Source organism: Ammospiza caudacuta, chromosome 30 (genome assembly GCF_027887145.1).
Source record: "Ammospiza caudacuta isolate bAmmCau1 chromosome 30, bAmmCau1.pri, whole genome shotgun sequence".
NCBI classification, from domain to species: Eukaryota; Metazoa; Chordata; class Aves; order Passeriformes; family Passerellidae; genus Ammospiza; species Ammospiza caudacuta.
The window spans coordinates 1,334,361-1,358,634 of NC_080622.1; the positions used below are offsets into that span (position 1 = coordinate 1,334,361).

The window sequence follows — 24,274 nt, forward strand, 5'->3', positions numbered from 1 at the left end:
TGACGGGGACAAGCTGTAGTCTCTGACTGCTTTGTTCTGTTTGACTTGAGGTGGAAGTGTCGCCATCCTACCTGGCAGCCTGCAGAGAGTTCCAGCAAATGACAGGCAACCAAGAGCCCCGAGGCTGGCATGAGGCCCAGGAACTGACCCATCCGGAGATGCTGCAGGATAAGCACGTCCCGAGGAAGGTGCAGAAAAAGAGAATTTCATGGCAGGAGGTAGAACATTAGAATGAGGAGCTGCAAATGTATCTGCAGAGCTAGGAGGGGGAAAGGAGTCTTTGGGAGGAAGTGGAGCGGTCATTGCTGCAGTCATCCTTTAGAACAAGAAACTGGCTATGAACTCGAGTAAAACCAGCCTTTGCTTTTGACCATTTGGTTTCACAAGTGGACATCCAAAGCAATCCAGTTGAAGGAAATGCCCCTTGCATTTCAGGGCAATCTCTGCCACACCTTCCTGACATCAACTCATTTCTTGTCTCAGATCGACACCGACTCTGACATTGAAGCTGCTGCAGAAGCAGCAGTGCCATCCCAAGGAGACTTTGCTCCCCAGCTGAAGAAGGAGCCTGAGCACTTGGTTCACCCCCCTGCTGAACCAACTGCTGCTCAACAACAGGAGATGGCGGGTGACTCCCTGGAGCAGCAGAGTACGTCTGGTATCTTTCTTATCTGAGGGACAGTGAGTTGTGTGCACATGTCAGCATAGCTGTACCAAAGGGTTCTCCTCAGTTTAGTGTCACAGAAGTGCTGGCAGTGCTCCAAGGCAGCAAGAGAGAGCTCTGGCTGTTCCTGCTGCCTCTGAGGGCAGCTTAGACTGGCTGGAGTTTGCCTGGGCTTCCCTCTCTGCTGAAGGCAGAAGCAGGGATTGTTCCTGGATCAGCAGAAGGCTGTGACTGCTTGAGTCCCAGCCACTGGCAGAAGCCCTGCTGAGATCAGTCTCTAGGAGAACACATCAAGCCCTTTGTGATTCTGCAGCACAACCCAATGAATCTGCTTCTTGCCCTTAACAGCTGCCAGTGCTGTGCTCTCAGATAAGATCTGGTAGGGTTGAGAAGAGAGCCCAGTGGATTCTGTGTCTACCATCACCTGTTGGGACAAAAAGGGCACTGATCTGCGCCTTGGCGTGGCTGATCTCAAAGCCCATCCTGTTGTGTCCTGAATGGGGGCAACAGCTTGTCCGGGGCTCAGGCTCACTCTGGCTTCTTCCCATCAGTGCCTGTCAGTGCTCATGCTTGGGCTTTGCCAGCCTTGTTGTGGTCGCTGCCCTGTCCCTGAGGGCTGGTGGGAATGCAGAGGCTGGAGCCTTCCTTAGCTGGGAGGGTCCCGCTGCTGCCTGGCTGCTGCAGCGAGGAGCTGCCTGAGGCCGCAGCCCCTGCTCTGGGCCGGCTTCTGCTTCGCACGGCCTGGACTCACAAGAGGGTCAGCATCTCCTCTGGGCAGCTCTCTGTGTCACAGGGCCGCCTGAGGAGCACTGCTGTCCTCTGTGCCCGTGCCCGCCATGCCGACTTGGGAAGATGGGGACGTGTGCGGTGCCGAGAGGGCGAGTGTAATGTGAGCGACTGAGCCGCGCTGTCAGGGTGAAGAGAAGCAGCGCGGTTCTTCACGCGGGGCACGGGCAAGGGCGTCTTTGGGCTCAGCCTGCTCATAAAGGGTGAGGGTCCTGATGCTGAAAGCCCTGTGGGGATTGGTTCTGGCATGAGCTGCTCTGGTTTACAAATGCAGAGGCATTCTTCTGGCAAACCGCTGCAAGGTGGAAAAGATGGGAACACTTGGCAATATCCTTCCTGTTCTGAACTTGGCATCTGTTCAGAGGAATTGATTCTAGATGTCCAGGTGCATTTAATCTTAGCAAGTAGGAAACCTTTTCTAAATCTCACAGTGTTTATTCCCAAGAAAACAAAGGCACTGTTAGTTCCAGCTCTCCTTAATGTTTCTAGATGACAAACTTACTTGCCTAGGTAGGTATTCTCTTCTGCTCTCAGTCTCCTCTGAATGTATCTCCCTGTGCTTCCCTGTGTGCCTGCTGTGTAGAGGTCTCTCACTTCAAAGGATGCTGGAAATCAGCCTCTGTGCCAGCCACTTGTGCTGAGGGCCTGCTGTTCTTCTCTTGTTGTTCCAGTTCCTGTTCCTCTTGTTGTTAGCCAGCTGTCCACCAAGGGAGGGCTCAGAGCCCCAGACAGTGGGGCTGCCTTTTGTATCTCCTAGAATGTGGGATCTCTGCTTTAAAGTGAATATCTTGCATTTTGTTTCCCTCAGGGACAATGGTGAAGATGGAAAATCCTATTCTAAAATACATTGAACTGGAAAATATTGGCAGTGGGTGAGTCCAAGCAATGTTAATTGTACAAAACTATGCATCAGGTGTTTTGCTGGCAGAATAGGTGTCAAATGTAAAGTCAGACAAGCTGCAAATGTGTTCAGGCACTGGGCTTAGATTGTCAGTGCTGATCAGAATTTCTAAGTGTGCTCAGAAGGCATTGTCAAAGACATCTCCATACTTCCAGTGTCCTGCAGGTCTGTGGCATTTACAGCACAGATCTCCTGTGTGGGCTGACTTTCACTGCAAGATCTAAATGGCTTCTCTTTCTCTGCTTCTGTTTTGTTTCTAGGACTTTTGGAGATGTTTGTAAAGCACTCGACACTGCCACAGGAGGAGAGGTAAATGTGAACAGCCCCTGCAGACTCTGCTGCACTCAAGGGCTTTCCCCTCTGGTGTGAGCTGTGGCTGGAGCTTTGGGCAGAGCTGTGCTGAAAAGGCACAAGAAGCACAGACTGGTGCCAGCCCACAGAACACATTTGGGACTTTGTCCTCCTCAGCTGCCAGAAGGAAGGCACGGAGGGCAGCGGTTCCTTTCAGAGAAGGACGCGCTCACTCGCTCTCCATTGCTAAAACAAAGGCGGTGCCTTCGAGCACCTCACTGCTCTTTGGGCTACAGCTTCAGAGTCCTGAATGCTCATTTCTGGCTGCCAGCAAATCCATCTGAAAGTTACTGGTACTTCCTTAGCCACCTGCAGTGCTGCACTTGGGAACTGCACGTAGGGAGAGATCTGCAAGGCATCCCTGAAAGCCCTAAGCCCTGCCCATATCACAAGATGTATCCACAGAGCATTAAGGCATGGATTACTTCTTCTGAATCCCAAACAAAGCAGCAGAGAGTGTAGTCAGAGGTTTGTGGGTGATAACTGAGACACCGCTGTTACCAAGTGGTCAAGGCAAAATGTCAGTGGCCCCATGTGTCCTGTAACTGGCTCCCAAGGGAGCAGAGAAATGGGTTGTTGGAATGTCAGTTCCTGATTACTGCAGTGCCTAATCACAAGGCAGTTTGGCACAGCTCAGTTGTGTCATTGCAAAATCACTCGCTCCATGTGCCTTGTGGTCTCGTCCCACCAACTTCTCAAGTTACTGATTTTCAATGTCGTTTTAGGTGGCCATCAAGAAAATACAGCTTCAAGGACTGAGGAAGAATGAACTAAAAGTCAATGAACTCATGGTCATGAAGGTGAACAGGAATGCCAACCTGGTCAACTATGTAGACAGGTGAGTTGTGGTTTTGTCCCATGAATGTTTGTTCACATATTGCAAACATGCAAGGTAAAATCCCACTTTGGTCACTGGCAGAAAATAGAGCTGTAATTATTGGCTAATTATTATTGCTCTTTTCATCTCAGTGGATGGGAAGAGATTGCATTTTGTCTGCATGAGTCTTTGCTGGCACATGGTATTTGAAAATTGTTCAAAAACCCGGATGAGCCTCGTGTCCTACAAAATCAATGATCTCTATATTCACAGCCACCACTTTGTTTTGGAGCTTGATTTTTTTCTAGTGTCTTCCTATGTCCAGGTAAACTAACAAGGATTTCCCTTGGATTGTTGCCACTCTTTTCCATTGCTATGCATGCCAGGAAGACTAGGTGCTTTTTTCCTGAAACACCACGTGTGACAGGATTTTTCTCTGGGCTGTTACTAAACTGCACATTTTGCTTGCTGCCCATCTAAGACATCTCCTTTTTTGCAGCTGTGCCTTTCTCCTTGAGACTGCACAGATGGCAAACAATGCACAGCCAAGACGGAATGTCTATTCCTTTATTTTGTCTTTGTCTCAAAGGGACCTGAAAAGAAGAATCAACCTGTCTTTTCCAAACAGCAACCTAGCCATGTACATTCATCTCCACGCCCTTGTTTCCTCCTTTCAGCTACCTTGTGGGTGAGCAACTGTTCCTGTTTATGGAGTACATGGATGGAGGCACTCTGAGCAATGTCATCAGCCAGACCTACCTGTCGGAAGATGAGATGGCAGCCATCAGTCGGGAGGTCAGCAATCCCATCTGTGTTTACAAGGGCTTGGGCAGCATTGTCTGGGAAACAGGGGCTCAGACCAGGAGAGGTTTCATGTGCCGAGCTTTGTTTCTGTGTTGCTGGTATGCTATGGGCAAGTAAAAGCATCTCAAGTGAAAGGCCTGCCAGTGCCCCTGCACTCCCTGTACTCAGTGCCAGTACTCTTATCTCCTGCAGTTGTATTCTCGCTCTGTCTCTTGTATTTGTATTTGTATTTGCTGTTCCCCACCTTGCCTCTCTAAATGTTTGCCTGGAGTCTGTCTTCACTGCATTCCTTGCCTGTAAAAGCAAAGGTGCTGGTGGCAGGATTTGAAATGATCAGCAAAGAAAAAAGACTCATTTCTGAAAGTCCTCAGCTGAAAAGGATAGTAGTGCAGCCAAAATACTCTTTGCTTCCAGAAAGTGACTGGTGTGATACTTCCAAGCCTGTGCTGAGGCCAGCAAGAAAATCTTTGTCATGCAGCCTCCCACCCAAAAGTGATCCGCTTCACACCAAAGGGAGGGACTTTTCCTTTCCAAGCCCCTCCTTTGTCCTCTGCATGGAAAAGGCACGTCCATTGCAGCAGGAGTCATCCTGGCTGGTTGACAGGGGACAGCCTACAAGAGCAGGTGCTGTTGCTCTTTCAAAAGCTGACGTGCCTTTCCTAGGAAGGTCCTGCTCTGCAAGTGTTGGAGCAGCAAGCTCTTCCTCTCAGTGGCCATTACTGTTCTGCCATTACTCCCCATTCCCATGGAGAGGGAATCTTTTCGATTCTTTGTTTCCTTTCTTGTGTGATGAAATCACATCACTCATTTTTGCCCTCCTCTTTCTGTTTTCTCGCTCAGTGCCTTCAAGGACTGGATTTTCTTCATTCAAACCATGTTATCCACCAAGATGTGAAGAGCAGCAACATCCTTCTCAGAACTGACGGCTCTGTCAAGCTGGGTCAGTATATTCTTGGTCAGGTGCAGCGTTCCAGGGATGTGGGTGTGGGACTGCTTGGAGTGACTGCCAGCTCCCCAAAAATGGTGCTGGTGGCAGTGCAGGGACCCCTGCTGCGAGCTGAGGGCACAGTTGGAATGTGCACAGAGGTATAAGGAATCACAAGCAGTCAAGAGTGGCCTTGCTCTGTGTGTGTCCCTTCCAGACAGAGGGAGCTACAGTCTAAAGCTTCAGGGGAATAAAGTCCACTGCTGTGAGCAGTGTTAAGAAACCTGGGATTTTTTGGAAGTGGCCAATTCCATACTCCCTTGGCTAAAGCCCCAAGGAAATCGAGTGTGGACAGTTTTCCAGGAGATTCAACAGCACATCCTTAGCCTGAGAGTGGGGAATTCTGTTGCTTGGTTTCCTAATTGGAGCTGGCTTTCACGGTTTGTTGTTTTCTCCACAGCTGACTTTGGCCTCTTTGCTCAGCTCAGCCCTGAGCAGGGCAGTCGGAGCTCCGTGGCCAGCGCTGCTGGGTGGCTGGCGCCTGAAGTGGTGACAGGTCAACCATGTGGCCCCAAAGTGGACATATGGTCTTTGGGAATTGTGGGCATCGAAATGGTGGAACGAGAAGTTCCTTCCTGGAATGCAACGCCTGTCTTGGTAAGGTGCAAATACTCACTGATCCCACTGTCTTTCTCACCTCTCCCATGTTCTGTGTGCCATTGGACAAAATCCCATTGCCATCTGCTGGCGCCACTTCCACCAAGGTCTCCTTCTAAAAATCCCCTGCAACACATCAGCATCTGCTGTAGCTTGGTTGTATCAGAAAGGGAATGGGCAGTTCAGAAACCAAACCAATTTAGAAGCCTGCCATTTTGGCCTCCAGCCGTGCCTGACAATTCTCACTTGTTTTTTGAACAATGTTGGAACTCTGTTTCTGAAGGACAAGAATTTTTCAGTGGAGAGGGCAGACATGTGATAAACATCCTGAGAAATAGAGGTTAGACCTTCCCAGTTTCAATTTTATAGAAAACGTAAGAAAAAAAGGAAAAAGAAAAGTAAACAAAAAAGAAAAAGAGAAAATATCCTACTACCAAAGCAATGCCCAAGCAATTCTGCTTGCTTTTTCATTTTTTAAACACAGCTCTTCTCTTCCATTCTGTAGCATCTTTTCCAAATCCTGTGGATCTTCGAAACATTCAGGCTTTCAAGTCATCAGTATGTTGTTCAGTCATCTATGTGGGTGGCCTGGATAAGTTTAGGATGTGTTATTCTCCGACTGCAGTTAGAATTGTTTGCCAAAGCCTTGGCTGTTTCTTGGTACTTTAACAAGTTGATGAGCTTGCAGTCAGGTGCCTGGGCTGGGATCCAGCGTGGGCAGTTGACACGGTTGCTGTGTTTCTTTACCACAGGAGCAGGGCCATCCCTGGCCTGCACAGTTCTAATGACAAGGAGGGCTCCAGCTCCCCACCATGGCCAGTGGCTGAGCTCAGCTGAGAGTCAGGATAAAACCCTTTGTCACTTCTGGTGATGTGGGGAAAGGACAGAAAGCTGCATAAATTATTTGTACACAAGGGGAGTGCATTGCCATTTCCGGCTTTGAAATTCTCCTTTGGGTTAAAGAGGATAATAGCAAAGTCTCTTTGGTCACCATCTATTTCATTGCCATGAGTACAGAGTTATCATGACAGTGGTGGGCATTTTTATGGAGACTCCAAGGCCTCTTGCCATTGTTCTTTTTGTCTATTTGAGATGGATTCTGCAAGCTGAGGTTTGAATAGTTCCAAGTCAGTGTCTTATGCTGCTAAATACCATCTTGCAAAAGCAGAATGAGCTCTCTCCCTCTGACTTGTCAGCGTGTTAGAGCTTGGTTCCACATGAACCACATTGGATAAGGATCAGCCGATCCTTATCTTGCCAATTTACACTGTAATTCCGTGGCCTGAGGAGTATCAGAAAGACCTGCTGAGCTCCATGGACACTGTCAGCTGCATGGAAGTGAGCATCCTTGGCCTTGCTGAAGAAACTGGAGCTCAGCTTAGGTTAGATGCTCTTGAGCAGGAGAAAGGCTGGAATTGTCAGGTGTTTCCAGAGGCCTGCATGCCCCGAGGGACTGAATTTTGGGGAGCAGCTGGATGTTTCTGCACATCATGGAAAGGGATTGCCAGACAGCTCAAGCCTCACCAGAGGCAAACACTCCCCAGCTCATCCCAGGCAACATTTGCTTCGGGTTTCAAGTTGTTCCCACTTGTCTGTCTGTGAAGATGCTCCTCAAACCACAAGGCAAGCCTCTCAGAACTGGTGTTACATTTCCAGAAATGAAGAAAAGAAGGCCAAACACAAGAAAGTTGCTAAGGCACTGGTTTTTAGAGAGGAACTTAACCCCCTGTGCAGTTTCTTCTGACTGGGAAACATGCCTGAAACCTGGCCATGAGGGTGTAAAAGCCACAGAGTCTCTTCTGCTTATTGTGCAGTGCTGCTGAAACACTCAGTGACCATGTTTCTCTCCTAGCCAAGCCACATTCTGCCCGTCACCAAGCCAGAGCCTGGTGATGCGGAGAGCCTGCCAAAACCTCCCATTTGTTTTCTGGCACTTTCTGGGATGGGCCTACCATTCATGCATTGACTTGAGTAGCCAAATGAGTAGAGGGTGGCCGTAGGCATGGAACCTCTCCTTCTGATTTGACCATGAAAAGTTTTTCTTTTCCATGTAAGGAAAGCAGAAATTTTCAGGCTGCTGAGAGACAGAGCTGCAGGTGGCTCCTGTGTGTCCAAGCAGGCATTTTCATCCCAGTACATTTGTGCAGGCATCTTAATGTGTCTGTGTTGAAGATGAGATTCCAAATGTTTGTTTCCTTACCTGAAGAATACCTGGTGGATTTCCTTTCTTTCCCTCCAATTCCCATTGTTTTCAAGAACAAAGCAAAAAGCTTGATTCGTTTTGTTTTATGGCAGCTGTGCTTAAGGGACAAGAAGCACTGCAGAGATACTTTCCATGTACTAACCCTTGGATACAGTAGAGTTAGTATAGCAAAGTCCTTCTTCCAAAAGCCTCTCAAGCTGATATGAATCGTCAGGGAAGGAAATGTGCTTGTGCTGAAGTAGTTCCCACTAACTAGGTCAGTCAGTGAAATCAGCTGCCGAGGCAAGATCTGTGGGATGTTGGAGAGACTGTGGCTGCGTCGGGGTTTGGGTTTTTGGTTGATAAAGGAAAGTCATCTCTGGGTCTCTGCCAGGGCAGAAACTGCCACTGCAGAGTGGAGCTTAATCAATAGGATCTGGGAGAGCAGTGACAGATGGGAAAGAAGCAGGTGGAGCCTGGTGTCTCCTTTTTCCCCAGCCTCAACTCCTGATAGCCACAGGAGGAAGACAAAAGCTGCAGCAGCCCAACCTATTTTCATCTTGCCTGCGTGACTTCCTGAGCTGCTGCCTGCAGAGAGACGAGGCGCGGCGCTGGTCTGCCAAGGAGCTCCTGCAGGTAAAATGTGACGGGGCTGCAGGTGAAACAGGCTCTGAGGGATGGGCTCCTCCTCCACTCAAGCCCAAGGCAGCAGATGAGCCCCCTTCCTCCTCACCTCCACTCTTGGTGCTCTTCAAATGAAAAGACTGAGGAATGCTAGCCTGGGCTGGTCTGGCAGGGTCCTGTAAAGGTCCTCTGGTGCAAGTGTCCTGCAATGAGCAGGGACATCTTTAAAGAGATCGGGTTGCTCAGAGCCCTTTCCCACTGGAGCTGGAATGGTTGCAGGGATGGGGCACCTACAAGCTCTTGGGGCAAGCTGTGTCAGGGTGGCACCATGCTCGGAGTAAACAAGTTCTGATTAGATCCTATTTGTGTTAAAAAATATTCACCCACATCCTATTGTAACTGGCCCTGTTAAAAAAGATGTCCCCCACTTTCTTCAAAGCCACTCTAAAGTCCTGAAAAGTGGCAATAAAGTCTCCCTGGGGCCTGTTCTTCACAAAACTGAATAACTCCACCTCCCTCTGCATTTCCTGAGAGGAGAGGTGCTCTGTCCTCTGACTGTTTCTTTGCCCTCTTTTGTGATTTGGTGGAGTGTTCAGTTTTATCTAATGGCAAAAGAATTGAAGTAGAGCAATGCGGGGTACAGAGACATGAACTGGTGGTGGAGGAACCCAAGGAAGCCAGTCCCAGCCTAGGGGTCAGAGATTTGGCTGTGGGCAGGAGGGGCTGTGGGGGGCTGACTGTGAGCCTCTGAGGGGCCCTGGTTTGTGCCCCCCAGCCCACCCTCAGAGGTTTCTGCCATGCAAACAGGGACAGCTGGGAGGGACTTGTCCCAGCCCCATCTGCTGCCTGGCACGCTCAAGCAGACGGGAACTGTGCCAGGGTTACTGCCAGGTTGTGTGGCAGAGAGGGAACTGCAGGGCCCAGGGCCACTGGGCTGGCCCTGCTGGGAAGGAAGGAGCCATCCAGCACAGGGGATGGAAAGGCAGACACTGCTTTCTGTCCCTGAGGGGCAGGGCATGGAAAGGTAGACACTGCTTTCTGTCCCTGTGGGAATCTGCACAGTGCCTGTCTTTCAAAGTGAGGGACAAATGAGAGGCTTTGGAGTTTCCTGAAAGGAAGAAAACCCAGGGACAGAAAGCACCATTTCTAGAACACTGGCAGGGCAAAAATCCCAACAAGATAAAGAAACCTGAATAAATGGATAAGTGGGATTTTGGTCCAGGTTTGCCTGTGATGGCCTGATCCTGCACATTACTGCTGGGTAGCAGATGGTCCCATTGCTTCTCTTTCTGGGTCTTTTTAGGACCCAGAGCAATCCCAATTGAGCCTGTGAAGCACTGCGGTTGGAAAGTAATGGTTCACTGTTCTTTGTCTTTTTGTTGTTTGGTTTTTTTTTGGTTTATTTGTTTTGTTTGGTTTTGTACTGGTTTTGGTTTTTTGGGTTTTGTTTGTTTTCTTTTTTGTTGTTTTTGTTTTTGTAAATTTTTTTTGTTTGTTTTTTGCGTGCTTTTGTGAACAGCATCCATTTGTAACATCAGCCGAGACTGCATCCACCCTGGCACCGCTCATCATCTCAGTGAAGAGGAAGATGGAGAAGCAAACCGTGTTATAATCATGTCAGGACCATTTTCTCCATAGCCATCTTAGAGCAGGATTGTAGAGTAGGATTGTAGAGTGGGATTTAGAGTAGGATTATGTGGAGAAAAGACAAAAGACTCTGCACAATCCCATGTGAATCAAGGAGAAGCCATTTATTGTGCTTCTAAACACAGTTTATAATTACTTCCAATCCTATACGTTTCTATAGTCATGCGTTGTTTGTTTGATTGCTACACTTTGTCCACACATCTCATGACTGGTAGATCTATTTGGTCCTGAGGCAAGCATGCATCTTTTTCTTAATCTAATTGGTAGATGCTGTAAGGGTCATTTTATTTGGGTTGCTACCCCTTTGTCTGTCAGCAACTGTTCTGCTTCTTTTTTCTGCTCGCAACATCACCTTTTTATCCACAAAATTGAATGCAGCTTTATTAAAAACCTGACCTAGTCCTAGAAGTTTAATTAGTTTAGTTAGCTCCAGAAGGTTAGGCTGGTTGATTTAGTACCTGTCCATTTTTCTGTAAATACCACCCTAGAGGATTATAGAGTAGGACTGTAAATAAATAAAGTTTCTGAAACTAACTCATCTGGAAGAATCCTTTCTTTCTCACCCTGTGAACAAGCTGAGCATTTCCTTCTGCCTTGTCAGTTGTCTCTTAAATGTGCAAATGGCTTCTTTGGTGTTGTGAAAAGTGCATATTACAGGATAGGCACTTCACAGGTATTAAAATGCATATATATATATAAAAATTAATATACTATATGTGTTATGTTGTCTTAGTTAGTAGTAGTATTGTTTTAAGTAGTGTGGTACTGTAGTTAGTACTGTGTTGTTTTAAGTAGTGTGGTATGTTGCGGTGTGATGTCATGGTTTGCCTCAGATACCCCAGGTCCCTCCCTGATAATTCCCTGCCATATGTGTCAATCATCCCTCCTTTCCACACCCTGACCCCTGCTGAGCGCTGTCTGTTAATCCTGGCATTCCAGAAGGGTGTTGAGTGATTGGCAGAATTCAAAAGATGGCCTCCACTCCTGGAAGGACATTGGGCCATCCAGGTGTCCTCTGTCCCTTGACACTTCCCCGCCCGTACCTGCTTGGTGGTCCCCCGTGTTCCTTCCCTGCCCGTCTGCCCCGGGTAGAAGGGCGAGCAAACCACGCGGTTGGGAGTTCTCCTGGAGCCGGTGCTGGATCCAGAGGCCTGTGGGCCAGGAATAAAGCTCTGGATCGAAACCCTCCATCAGAACCCACTCCTTTCCTTCACCTCACCTTAAAGCTTCTCCACCAAAGGTAAACCTGAGCTCCTGCGTGCCTGGACTTGCCTCCAAGCACCCAGCTGCAGCATCCAGCTAGCCAACAGTGTCTCTGGGGTAAAATTCCACAGTTGCCGCTATTTGGTCAGGCAGCAAAGGCCAGACAAGCTCATGTACGTCCCGTCCAGCTATATTGGTAATTATTTCAGTGGTAAATATAGTTTTAGGTTATAACATTATGTAAAATAGAAATTATGCAATGTAAGATACTTTTTTAACTAGCTCAAGAAAGGGATGGGATAATGAAGAAATTCTTTGCCCAGAGATAACAGCAACAGGACGCCTAAAGCCCCAAGAGAAGAATTCTTGCGTCCTTATTGGAAAAGACCAACTTTCTTCCACCTGCTTCCTGACTTTGAGGAGCCCACAGGATTAATGGGGAGAACTTGACAATAACCAGATAACACCCTTTGTTTGAAAAGAATTTATGCATCATGTATGAGATATATGAGTATGCAACAGGCTATTGCTTTTAAGGGCTAATCCTTTGTTAGCCTGTGTGTTTTCGGGGCATAATTGCCCAGGAGGCACCAGGACTGTCTGTATGTCTTTGTTTTTATTGTCCTTTACTGTTCTAACTCTGATTGTCCAAATTCTTATTACTCTAAATTTTATTACTATCTTAATAACCATTTTATTGCTATTAAACTTTTAAAATTTTAAAACAAGTGATTGTTGTTTTTTCCCAACTTTGCTTTCAAAGTTGGGAAGACTCTTCATTCATCATCTCCACAGCACACTGCCCTTGGCCAGTACACTGGCCCATTTTGGTACATCTGTGACACTTCTAGTTGAGGCAGAAAGGGCAATGGCATCTGAAGGCAAAACCAAAGGAGGAGTGGGGCAGCCAAGACATCCTGTGCAGATTCAGGCCTTTAGCTGTGACTGGAGAGCATTGGGGTTCCTGCCTCTTGGATTTGTATTGCTAAATGCAATAATCTCTTTGGGTGGAGGAGAGCCTTGCTCAAGTGAGAAAGTAGAAAGGTCAGAGAGGGTGCTCGGGAAGGTCTCCTGTGGCACAGAGCTGTCAGCGCCTGTGAGGTGAGAGCGGGCCCGGCCTTGGCCGGGCTGGAGCCCCAGCAGAGCCCCGGCAGAGGCCGGAGCAGCCTGAGCCCCGGCAGAGGCAGGCTGGAAGGAGGCCCTTGGAGCTGCAAGAGGCAGCAGCCGGGCCCTGGGTGCCTCTTGCTGGGAGCGGGTGAATCCTCCGCTCTCAGAGCCCAGGTGGCAGCTGGCTGCTCCCGAGGGGAAGCGCAGCCGTGCTGGGCACAGCCCGTCCTGGAGGCATTGGCCGTCTGGAGTGTGCCCAGGAGCAGGGAAAGGCCAAGGGCAGCCGCGGGCTGCTGGGCTGGCTGAGGATTCCTCCTCTTCTGCTGGCTGCCCTGCAACTCCTGGCAAAGGCCAGCAGTGTGTGCAGCACTCTGGGCACCGGGGCAGGGAGCCGGGCTGCTCGGCAGGCTGGAGCACAGGGCAGCTCCTTCAGGCCCGGCACTTGTGCCAGGGAAGCGAGGCCAGCGTGAGGCAGGGACAGCTTGGCAGGGCCCATCTGCAGGAGCCAGTGCCTCACGCAGCTCTGGGAGGAAGCGCCTGCAGTCCTGCAGTTCTGCACTGAGCCAGAGCAAATGTGTGAGATGCAGTGTTTGGCAGAAATATTCAGGCCCACCAGGCCAGCCTGCTTTGTGCTCTCTGGCGCACAGCAAGCGCTGTGCAATGCAGCTCTGAGCTGCTGGGAGAGAGGGCATTGGGGATGTGCCTGAGGTGAGTCAAGGGGTTAGCTGAAAATCTATTTAGGATAATTGAAAACTGCAGATAAGTCGAGGGGCCAGCTGGGAATAGAATTGGAATAGCAGAAGATTGCATATTTTAGTTAAGATTTTCAAATGAGGTAAGAAGCTTAGTTAGTAATACAGCTAGCAGAAATCATGTACCTTAGTTAAAGAGTACCAAATATATTAGGAGCATAAAGCTAGGAGTGACAAGGATAGAGGAAGCAATTGTGAAGAAGCAGAGACCATAGAAGTACCTTGCCTTAAGAATAATTGAACAGTTAGGAGAGGCTTGGACCATGAGTAGCAGGTCCAAAGGTCTTGCCAATTGGCCATGGGAGAAGAGTTCACCATGAGGAAGACGGCTTCCTTCCTCCCATACAACCACTCCCTCATTTCAAAATCCCACCAACCCAGTTGAGGGAGTACAGTTGTGCAGCCGTAATAGATATTCAGCTGATAAAAATGCGAAGCAGGCAGATAATAATTATGTATTAGGCGTCCTTAGGAACCTAATGTAAAACCTTTTCTGTAGAAATAGAGAGCAGGAGTCTGCAACTCCTTGAACATGTCTTTGGAAACTAGTTCACATGTGTCCAGTGCTGCAACAAATACCCTTCTTTTCTACTATAATTAGTTGAAGAGTCATCTTTCCGTGCTTCAAGGGTTAGGCTGGAGTAGTGAACTGATTTGCAAGGGAGCAGAAGAGTTTCAGCAGGACATTTTTGGAAGAGATGGAAGGCTCTTTTGACTGAAGGGAAAGCTATTTGGAACGGAGTAATGATCCCAAAGTCCATACAATTGTATCTTTGTGTCTGAATTTAAATGAGAATGATTATAGATAGCTTCATGCAATTTGTCTAAAATTTTATCAAAGTCTTCATTCTTTCTTTGACAAATCTGTGTAAAAGACATAGTGTGTAACTTATCTGGAAGTGCAAGGATAGCATCATATGCTAGTTGTTGGCTCATCTGTATGACTTGATCAATGCTCCTAGCCTGGGCAGTGGCAGTAGCCCAGGGCCCTTTGCCAAGTAACTGTTGTGCTGTTAAACCATACAGAGGATCACCCTGCACTCTAGGTTGTAAATTTTTCTGGCGTTCTTCTTTTCGCTGCTGATTTACGTCCGGCTGATTTATGTCCTGAGATAGCTCAGGGATGACATTTGCTCTGTTTCTTGGCTGTTTAGGCTTGTTAGGTTTTCTGCTGCTGTTTTAGGTGCTCTGGAATTCTCTGGGATGGCCTTGGAGAGCCGACGCTTCAAAGGACGAGGAGAGACTTCTGATCTTGTCTCGGTCTTGGTGTTTATTAATTGTTTATCTAAAAGATTTTCTTTCAGCCCGACAGAGGTCTGCACAGCAAGTCAGCCATGGGCACACTCCCGAAGCCCCTGGGCGGTCACTTATCTTTATACCCTAAGTTACGTGTACAATATTTATCATTTTTCTCCAATACCTTCTACCCTTATTAACCGGTGCACTTCTAGTAATGACCAATCCCAAAGTGCCACCACCACCACAGAAGATGGAGGCCAAGACGAAGAAGAAGAAGGACAGGACACGCCCCAATTCCTCCATCTTACTTCTTTAGACCCCCCTGTACCAAAATCCTAAACCCTGTGTTTTACACTTTAACTAACTTATCCCTTCACCATTCACCCAGTGGAATCCTCCCAGTCCTCATACAGGTCTCATCTCCTGTGTAGGATCAAAATCCTGCCACCAGACACTTCTGGCAACATTCCAGGATTCCCGAGCCCCCCAAGGGTGGTCTCGGCCACTCTGCACCTCCATCCTGAGGTGCTGAGATCCCACACTAGGTCTTGCTGCTTCTTGAGCACACTTTTCCTCCCAGCTTTTATGAAACATCACCTGCTGATGGGGTGGCATTCTAAGTCTTATTAGGGTATGCACATCAGCTGGAATTATTGTGTTAGATGGAAAAATATACTGCAGAAGTGTCTGTGAAAGTTGGGATTTTCAACCAAATTCTGAAATTGCAGCTCTCAATTTTTCTAAAATTTTCCAATTGAAAGGTTCTCAAACTCTACTTGCAGCATTAGTTACTACAAGAAAAGCTTCTACATCATTGGAGAGAAAAGTCCCTTCTACAATAGCTTCTGGAATAACTTTTTTCCACTTTAGTTGCTGAGCTGCTTCTATTTCAGGGTCACATTCCAACTCTAATTCCACCTTCTTTACAGTGTGAGAGGGAAGATTTTGTTTAACCAGCTCAAATGATGGCTCAGAGACAGAATGGAGGAGATTTTGCAAGACAATGGCCATATTCAGCTGATGCACAATCCAGCCTGCTTGTACTAATGGACAATGAACACCTTCACAAAGAATGAATTATGGACATATTCAGAAATAAGCTCGGTATATCCTCGGAAAAGATATAAGAAGAAGAGTCATCAGGACTCAGCAAGTTTGTCAGCAGGCTTGAGAAAGTGAGCCATGGGTGGGCAAGACAACCACAGCAAGATGCATAAAAAATTAGATGATCCAATCAGCATTCTATTTTAGACATGTGAACAGCTAGCATTAACCAATCATGTATTAGCTAGAGACACGTGGACAGTAGAGATTTATTATAAATAGAGTCTTTTTAAGAATAATAAATTTAGCTTCACTGGATCATTTTGGTCATGGTGTGATGTCCATGAACCTCCGCACCATGCACTTAAGGGTGTGTTGGTGTTGCCCAGGAAATGTACACATCTGGGGAAGTGCCCTTGGAAGAGAGGGGCTTGATTCCCAAGGAAACTGCTTCTCCAGGAGCCCCCAGTGAGACAGGTGCAAGTGTCTCCATTTCACTCCCTGTGTTTCCTTCAGTCCTTGAGGCCCCTTGCACTTTGCAGAGGGGCATGCAAAGGGAGAAGGCTGTGAAAAAGTACGAATTATGTTCTCTTGATGCAGAGTGTGATTTAATACACTCTCTCCAATGGTGCAGATGCTCTACATTTCTACTGTTGATTATTGATTCTACTATTGATTATTCTTATCAATACATATTTTAATTTGCTCTGGCATTCTTCCCATAGAAAAGCTTTCCTTGTGTATTTGATTTAGGCCTGCAAATGTTGATACGTATCTTTAGGTACCTGAATTTAGCCCATTTCTCCTCTCGCTTTAATTTCAGGAAATGTCAGAATTACAGACGTATGCACTAAAGTATCCAAGATTTCTGTGCAACAGAAAGATGAGTAAACAGTAGTACAGCCCAATCTACATTACCTTTAGCAGTTACCAAAGCCAGTAGGTATTTAGAAAAGTGTGCCTTCTTTCAGCAATATTACAAATAGATTGTTATATACAAATTATAATATTATAATATTGGCTTTACACAAATATTAAAATTGATTCTACATGTGTGATGTTAAAGTTGTGATCTTTATAACTTTGTCATAAAGATATAGTTTTTATTTCTGTTGTTAATTAAGCTTAGAGAGCTCCCAAGGCCTTGAACATACTTAAGACTGATTTTGCAATAAACTAGCTTTTAAAACTGTTTGGAAAGCAGAAGGTAGGAACATCAGTCATCTGTTGTGTTTGACTTTATTGTTTTTAGAGATTGTAGTAAATACTGAGCATGAGCTGGGATGCAGATTGTAATTGCTCATATTTCCAAAGATAGATATGAATACTCTTAACATGTGCCCTGTTTATTGTTCCTAACTGAGTAATTTACTGCAGTAGTTTTATAGTGCATTTTTATTGTTGTAATGTCTAAATGTAGTGGGAGAATATATATTTGACTTGGGGTAGTTTGGCTTTTGTTTTTCTTCAGCCTGGTGAAGAAGAAATCTGCTTCTGTCCTTGTGTACAGCTATGGGTGTGTTTACATAGCTTCTCCTTCCCTTTTCTGCCTAGGCTTTCTCACCTGCAGTTTTCAGTAGAAAAGCAACAAACCTTTGAAAGGCTAAACCTCAATATAACTGTGACCCTCAATCAATACTTCCTTCTTCCAATTTCTTAAGATCTCTTTGTCCTGGGCACTCAGTATGGCCTTTTTCCTCGAAGTTCTTTGGCTGTCTTGAATGCTTACAGTGTAAAAGGTAATCCCTGATCTATTTTCAGCTCCCTGCTCAGCTGCAGACTGCTGGAAGGGAGCTAGAACTGGTTCTGGATGCCTGGCATTTTGGAAGCAAACTTTTTGAAATAATGGTAATGTGGAGAAGCATGCAAGTCCAGGTGGTGAACTCATATATGCAAGTACTTGCAGTTTCCTGACAGGACTTTACAGTTCAAAGGTATGGTCTCTTCTTATATCTGTTCCCCCATGTTCAATCCTTGCCACATTTCTTCAACTTCTTTTGCATTGTGTTATTGTTTGGGCCTGGCAAAGCCAGAGCCCCCATGAGTACACCTTCTCCCCGGTGTCTGCTGTGAGATGTGACCAGGACTAAGCAAAGCAGGCTCCATCTTAAACATAAAGAAAAGTTTATTAACTAAGCTACACACAAACAATTAGTAAACTACACACAAAAGAAGAAAGAAAGAAAAAAAAAGAAAACACAAGGAAAATGAAAACCTCACAAAAAACACTCTCCCCCTCCTCCCCCCTAAATTCCCAATACAATACATCCTCCAAAATCACCAGTTCTGGGTCCAACACCACCCTTTAGATTGCTCAAACTTTCAGTTCCTCAAGAGGAGAGGGAGTCCTTCCATGTGTCGTGGTGGCCTTTTCTGTCCTTGTTCCGGTGCTCTCACCACCGAACAGGGATCAGGACTGCTTCCAGGGTTGTCTTTTTTTAAGGATGCTTTGTCCAGTTCCAGAAAAACACAGTATCTCTATTCTCACCTTTGGGACATCTATCCCCCCCATATTTTATATACCCCCTGGGGCCGAGGGGTACCCACACTGAATCTTCTTTGGCACTGGGACATTTCTCCCCCTGGACTCAGTCTCTCAGTATCACACGGAAACATGGCTCTGTCCATGGCTACACAAAAGAGTCCAGCATAAAATGCCACTCCATCTTCTCCATTCTTTCAACATCTCTCACTCTCTCTCTGATCCAGATCTCCATCACTCGTTCATTTCCTTCATCCTCCTCCACTCTTATCACTCGTCTAGGAAGGGTTAATGTTCTGTAAGGTTTTCATTGTCCAAAAAGGGTTAAAAACTCCTCCAGGTGGCTGGACTCCTGGCTGCACCCCCCCCCCGCAATCTCCTCAGCCGGGCTGTCTGCTGCCAGCACATATTTACTGAGTTTCAAGATAACGACACAGGCTGCACTCTCTCTCTCTCTCTGTCTGTCTCCAAGGGGTGGGGGGGGGGGGGGGGGGGGGGAATGGCTGCCTGATGTCTCTTGGGGCTCCTCCACCCTTCCATCCTCCAAGGCCTCCTCACCCCCCATCTCTGTCCAGGCCCAAGCCTACCACATGGCTGCCCCTCCCCCGCCCAGCACCAGCAGCTGGACAGGGGAGAGATCCAACCTCGGTCCCTCGAAGTCCCAAGAGAGGCTCGCAGGCCCGAAGCTCTGCTTTTAACCCCTGGGTGTTCTCGGAGGTGTGTCCTAAAACCCACTGGCTACACCAGGTGCCAATATCAAAATCCAAGCACCCATTGGTTTGACCAAAACATCCCAGAATTCCCACTTCTTCCTGGTCAAACCACCATAGTTACACATGTGCATCAAGTCAGTACAATGTAAGCCAAGACTAACATATCACTGCATCTACATATAAAGGCAATAAATCCCTTATAATTAGCATTTTCTGGGACCCAACCAGGTTCTTGGTCATTTTTAGCAACTGTGTCTTCAGCTGCTTTCCTGTGGTTCTTGAAGAACATCTGCTGGGAAGGGGGGGTGGAGCCCCTCCTCTCCCTCTCCTCCTTGGCATTAAAACTTTTAACTATTAACTATTTTATTATTCTCAAATATTAATTACTGTATCAATATTGATTACTGTTTCAATTTTTATCAGCACGAATCATACCTATTTATCACAAATCTCCCATTTCTCTTTTTGATCATTATGATTCATACTGTATTTAAAAAGCTGTGCCCTGATATCTTTTTTATATTTTTCAGAATTTTGGTTTTCTCGTTGTCTCTTTTTAGCTTCAAAGTTTTCCAGCATTTCTATTGCTGCTTCTAGTCTTTCACACTCTCTTTCAAGTTTAGTTAGCATTTCCTGGTCTATTTCAATCTTTTTAAGTCCTTGTTCTTTAACAGTGGTCGATTTAGCTTTTAATACTATTATGGATCTTGGTTTTTCTTTTTCTGCTGATTCTGAATCTAGAGACATAGTTGTAATCTGCATCTTTTGAATCACTGAGTGAATTAGCTTAATACAACACAAAATCATACAAGGCAGAAACAGAAGTCCCAGAACTGAACACAACAACATGAACCCTAACTTTTTCCACCAAACACCTCCCAAGAGGTTATCCCACCAATCTGCTTTCAAGATTGAATTCTACTTTTGTACCGGCACATGAGCCACCCTGTTAATTTCTTCTGCAAGTTCTGTGATAGCTTCCCCATAATCATCAATTTCTACACAGCACTCAGATTCATTGTATCTCCCCCAAACTCCTCCTTCTGCCAACAGATAGTCTAGGGCGATCCTGTTTTGGTACACAAACGCCCTCATTTGTGTATATTGCCTGGCCAACATTTTTAAAACATTAGAGGTGTGATTTGACACTACCTCCACTACTGCTTGGAGCCTTATTAATCAATTTAACAGGTAAATTGGGGTCCTATATCCCCATGACCCATCCTGAGCCCATGTTGCTGGGTCATAATTTGCTATAATTTGTTCTGCAGGCCATTCGTCCTTCTCCCATTTTTGATCCCTCCTGCTTTAGGAAAATTTAAATTCAAATCTCCTTTATTCTACTGCAGGGTTTCATACAATGGAGTTCCTAGCACATTGCTCCTAGACCTTGGTAGAACAAAGAAGGAGGGTTGTATTACTCCCAAAGTACAGGTTCCTCCCCATTTTTGAGGTAACTCACTGTATGCTCGTTGCCCACAAATCCAATATATCCCATCTGAGGTTTTCCATTTCTTATCAGTTTTCTCCAGTTGTTCCCAATAAGACTTCAGGCTGTCGATGAATTTGGTAGGTGTTAGCTCCTGGACTTTTGTACCAGCATAAATTAATCTGTTCATCCCATTCACAATTTATTTCTTCTATTGGTCCCTAATATCTAATGGGGTTTTCAGGTTGCCAAATATTTGAACGATTGTCCATATTAACTACTAATGTGGATTTACAAGGAGTATGCCCTACTATTTTATTAAATTTCCTTCCTTCTCGAGTTATACAAATGATTCCAATTACTTGATGGCTTAAAATCCATCCTTCAGGTCTCTTCAATGTTCCAGAAATTTGGGTGTGGTTCCACTTTAAAAATTGCTCTGGAGCTAAGTTCTCACCTTTCCAAGGCCATTTTTCAGCCATTTTTAGACCTTCACAAATCCAACATTTGGATAATCCCAGTTCTGTAGCAATCTCTTGCATCAATCCTACAAACAGATTCTTATTCAAGGCTGGCCAATTCCAATCTTTGTAGTACTGTTTTAGCTGTTTATACAATTCAGCCAATTCTGTTGACTCTTTTCTCCTGTTCTTTCCTCTATTCTCCTTTGTTTCTTTTTCTTCTTTTATTTTCTCTTTCAAATTTTCTCTTAGTGCCCAGTTTCCTGTGCCTATACTTTAATCATCTCCATTATCATCTCTTTCAAAACAAAAAAAATCTTTCATATTGAGGGCAAATTTGATCACCATGGGGATAAGGAGCTTGTCCATTATATCCCAGTTTTTTATCTACCCAATACATCTTTCCTTCCTTAATTTAAACATCTATAACACTGCTGCGATTGTAGAAGACAGAACTAACGTATGGGTGTGTTACAAACACAGATTCCACCTTGTCCTTAATCCACACAGAGTGATTGCAATAGTCACAAATGTTGAAATTGCTGGGACTTGGTTTTTGCCTTGTTTGCTTTTTCATTGCTGAAACTCTGTCCAGTGTGGCTCTCTGGCTTTTAGCCAACCCTCCAGGGTACCATAATGATCACAGTGAAAATAATCCTCAGGAAATCTACCTTTCTACCTTTCTCAAGGCCCCTTGGGTTGCAACCAAGGGCCGAGATGCCAGTCTTCTCGGTAGCAAATGTAATATCCCGGGATCTAGTCACTGGTGCTTTTAGTATTTTTGGTACCCATAGCTACACAGAGTTTGCTTGTCTCCTTTTAAATGCCATTTCTCCATTCTGGCTAGTTAAGAATGAATAAATAAAACAAAAAGAACAGGGAAAATATTAGGCCAGAATATCATAAACCCGTATTTTCCAAAATTTCAGGGATGTGCCAACCACAATAAGTTTTTTCTTATTATTTTCTGCTTCAAGGGCGGGGAGTGCATAAAGTCGCTGCCTCCAATAGGCAAATTCGGAGCACCAATGTGCCCCTGCAATGTGCCTATTATGTGGTATATTGACTTCTTCTCCACCACAACTATCAATTTTGAGACACTGGTCTATAATATTATAAGTTGCTCCTTCTCTTATTTGTGCTATAGCAAATATAGCAAGAAGAAATTGATCTAAGTTCTCTATTAATACAATTGCTGCTGGAAGGGTCCCGTCTCCCAGTCTCAATGGTATCTAGAAAAATCGCTAACAATGCGTTCTATAATTAGCTGACTAAATACATAAGCATAGCAAAGCAAGCAAATCAATTGTCTTTCCTTTTCTTCTCTCCTAATTACTCTCCACCATAAGTTAAAGCAAAGTGTGCAAACAATACACAACCATGGATGACACCCTAAACTATGTTTACCGCACTCCCAACATTTTACTTGTCTCTGAGCTCTTTCAACAACAGGTGTTATCAATCTCAGTTTCTAGAATTGCAGTTCTGTAATCAGTTCTAATAATGTTGCTGGTGGGTGATCCTGGAGGAGATCTTCGATCTTTTTAGGCCGTTCCCACCGATTTGGGAAGTCTTTTATTCTTTTTCTACTGGCGTTCTTCTGCCTCCGAGCTCAAGGGAATTGCAGTTGGCAGCCATCCAGGATGCCTAGTTCATTCTTAATAAATCAGGGTTAATATAAATCAACTTAAATCTTATCATATTATCACATTTTTGGAATTACGTGTTCCAACAATATTTTAGCTACCATTTGATCTGTAGCCCAATGTGGGATCTCAGCACCTCAGGATGGAGGTGCAGAGTGGCCGAGACCACCCTTGGGGGGCTCGGGAGTCCTGGAATGCTGCCAGAAGTGTCTGGTGGCAGGATTTTGATCCTACACAGGAAATGACATCTGTATGAGGACTGGGAGGAATTCACTGGGTGTATGGGGAAGGGATAAGTTAGTTAAAGTGTAAAACACAGGGTTTAGGATTTTGGTACAGGGGGGTCTAAAGAAGTAAGATGGAGGAATTGGGGCGTGTCCTGTTCTTCTTCTTCTTCTTCTTGGCCTCCATCTTCTGTGGTGGTGGTGGCACTTTGGGATTGGTTATTACTAGAAGTGCACCGGTTAATAAGGGTAGAAGGTATTGGGGAGAAATGATAAATATTGTACACGTAACTTTGGGTATAAAGATAAGTGACCGCCCGGGGGCTTCGGGAGTGTGCCCATGGCTGACTTGCTGTGCAGACCTCTGTCGGGCTGAAAGAAAATCTTTTAGATAAACAATTAATAAACACCAAGACCGAGACAAGATCAGAAGTCTCTCCTCATCCTTTGAAGCGTCGGCTCTTCAAGGCCATCCCTGGGCCTTTCCAGGCCACCTAAACAGCTCACAGAAAACCTTACAAGCCTAAACAGCCGAGAAGCCGAGCAAATGTCATCCCTGAGCTATCTCTCTCAGGACATAAATCAGCAAAAGAAAAACATGAAAACATTACAAGTGGCGTTCGCTGCGTGGGCACCCCCCACCAACCCTTTCGGGGGGGGATCAGCCCTGAAGAGCTGAAGAGCTGAAGAGCTGAAGAGCTGAAGAGCCGAGAGGGCAGCTCCTGAGGAGAGAAGCCTGAAGAAAAAAGGAAAAGAAGAAAGAAGAAAAAAACGGCCAGAAGAGTCTGCAAAAAAACAGCAGTCACTGAGAATTCCATCTCTCAGCTTCTGCCGAAGACAGTTCGTAGCAGAGCAGCCCAGATCGGAACCGGAAGGCGCCTCTGGATTCCTTCTCCTGTGACCTGCTGGACAGAGACGGGAGCCTTCGGACAGCTCTGACGACAGATTCGGTGAGAAGGTCAAAAAATAAGAACATAATTGCACACTCTCCCAAAGAAACAACGGGAAATTTTGTCCGCCTTACAAGGCGTGGCTCAAGCATATACAGAAGGGATCCCAAGAAAAGAATTAAAACAGCTGTTGTTGTGGGCAAGGCTTAATTACCCACTGGCCGAAACATGCCTGCTATTCGAAGTGGGGTTTTGTCAGGAAATTATTAGGCACTTATATTTTTTAGCAACAAAAAAAGATGAGACAGCGTTAAAGCTGCTCTCACCGGCAAGATTGATGCTGGAAGGCATCTCGGTACAGTCGAAAAGACTGGGAGAGCAATGAAAAGTTGCGGCACCCTCAGAGGGAGGGGGAGGAGCAATGCTCCGGGAAAAAATTAGCTCTGGGCTCCAAGAAGCCCGGGAAAAGGGCTCTCGAGAAAAGAGAGCAGGAAATAATATTAAAGCCCCCGGTCCCAAAACCCAGAAACCCCAGGAAGCTCCTAAAGCGTCCTGAAACTCCGGAGAGTACAGGGGAGTCAGGATCGGAAGGGGGGGTGCAGGGGGGAGAGAAGGGATCGGGGGGGGAGGCGCTTCCTTGCGGGGGGCACGGCACGGCAGCGACGGAGCCGGCGGGGAGCGTGGGTGAAGAGACAAAGGGAGACATGAGTGCAGACGCGGCTTTTG

General features: G+C 46.1%; 1 pseudogene; it reads right to left on the reverse strand.

Annotated features, from left to right (window-relative positions):
* Nucleotides 1-24,274, reverse strand: part of LOC131569320 (zinc finger protein 850-like) — a 313,955-nt pseudogene that overhangs the window by 130,211 nt on the left and 159,470 nt on the right.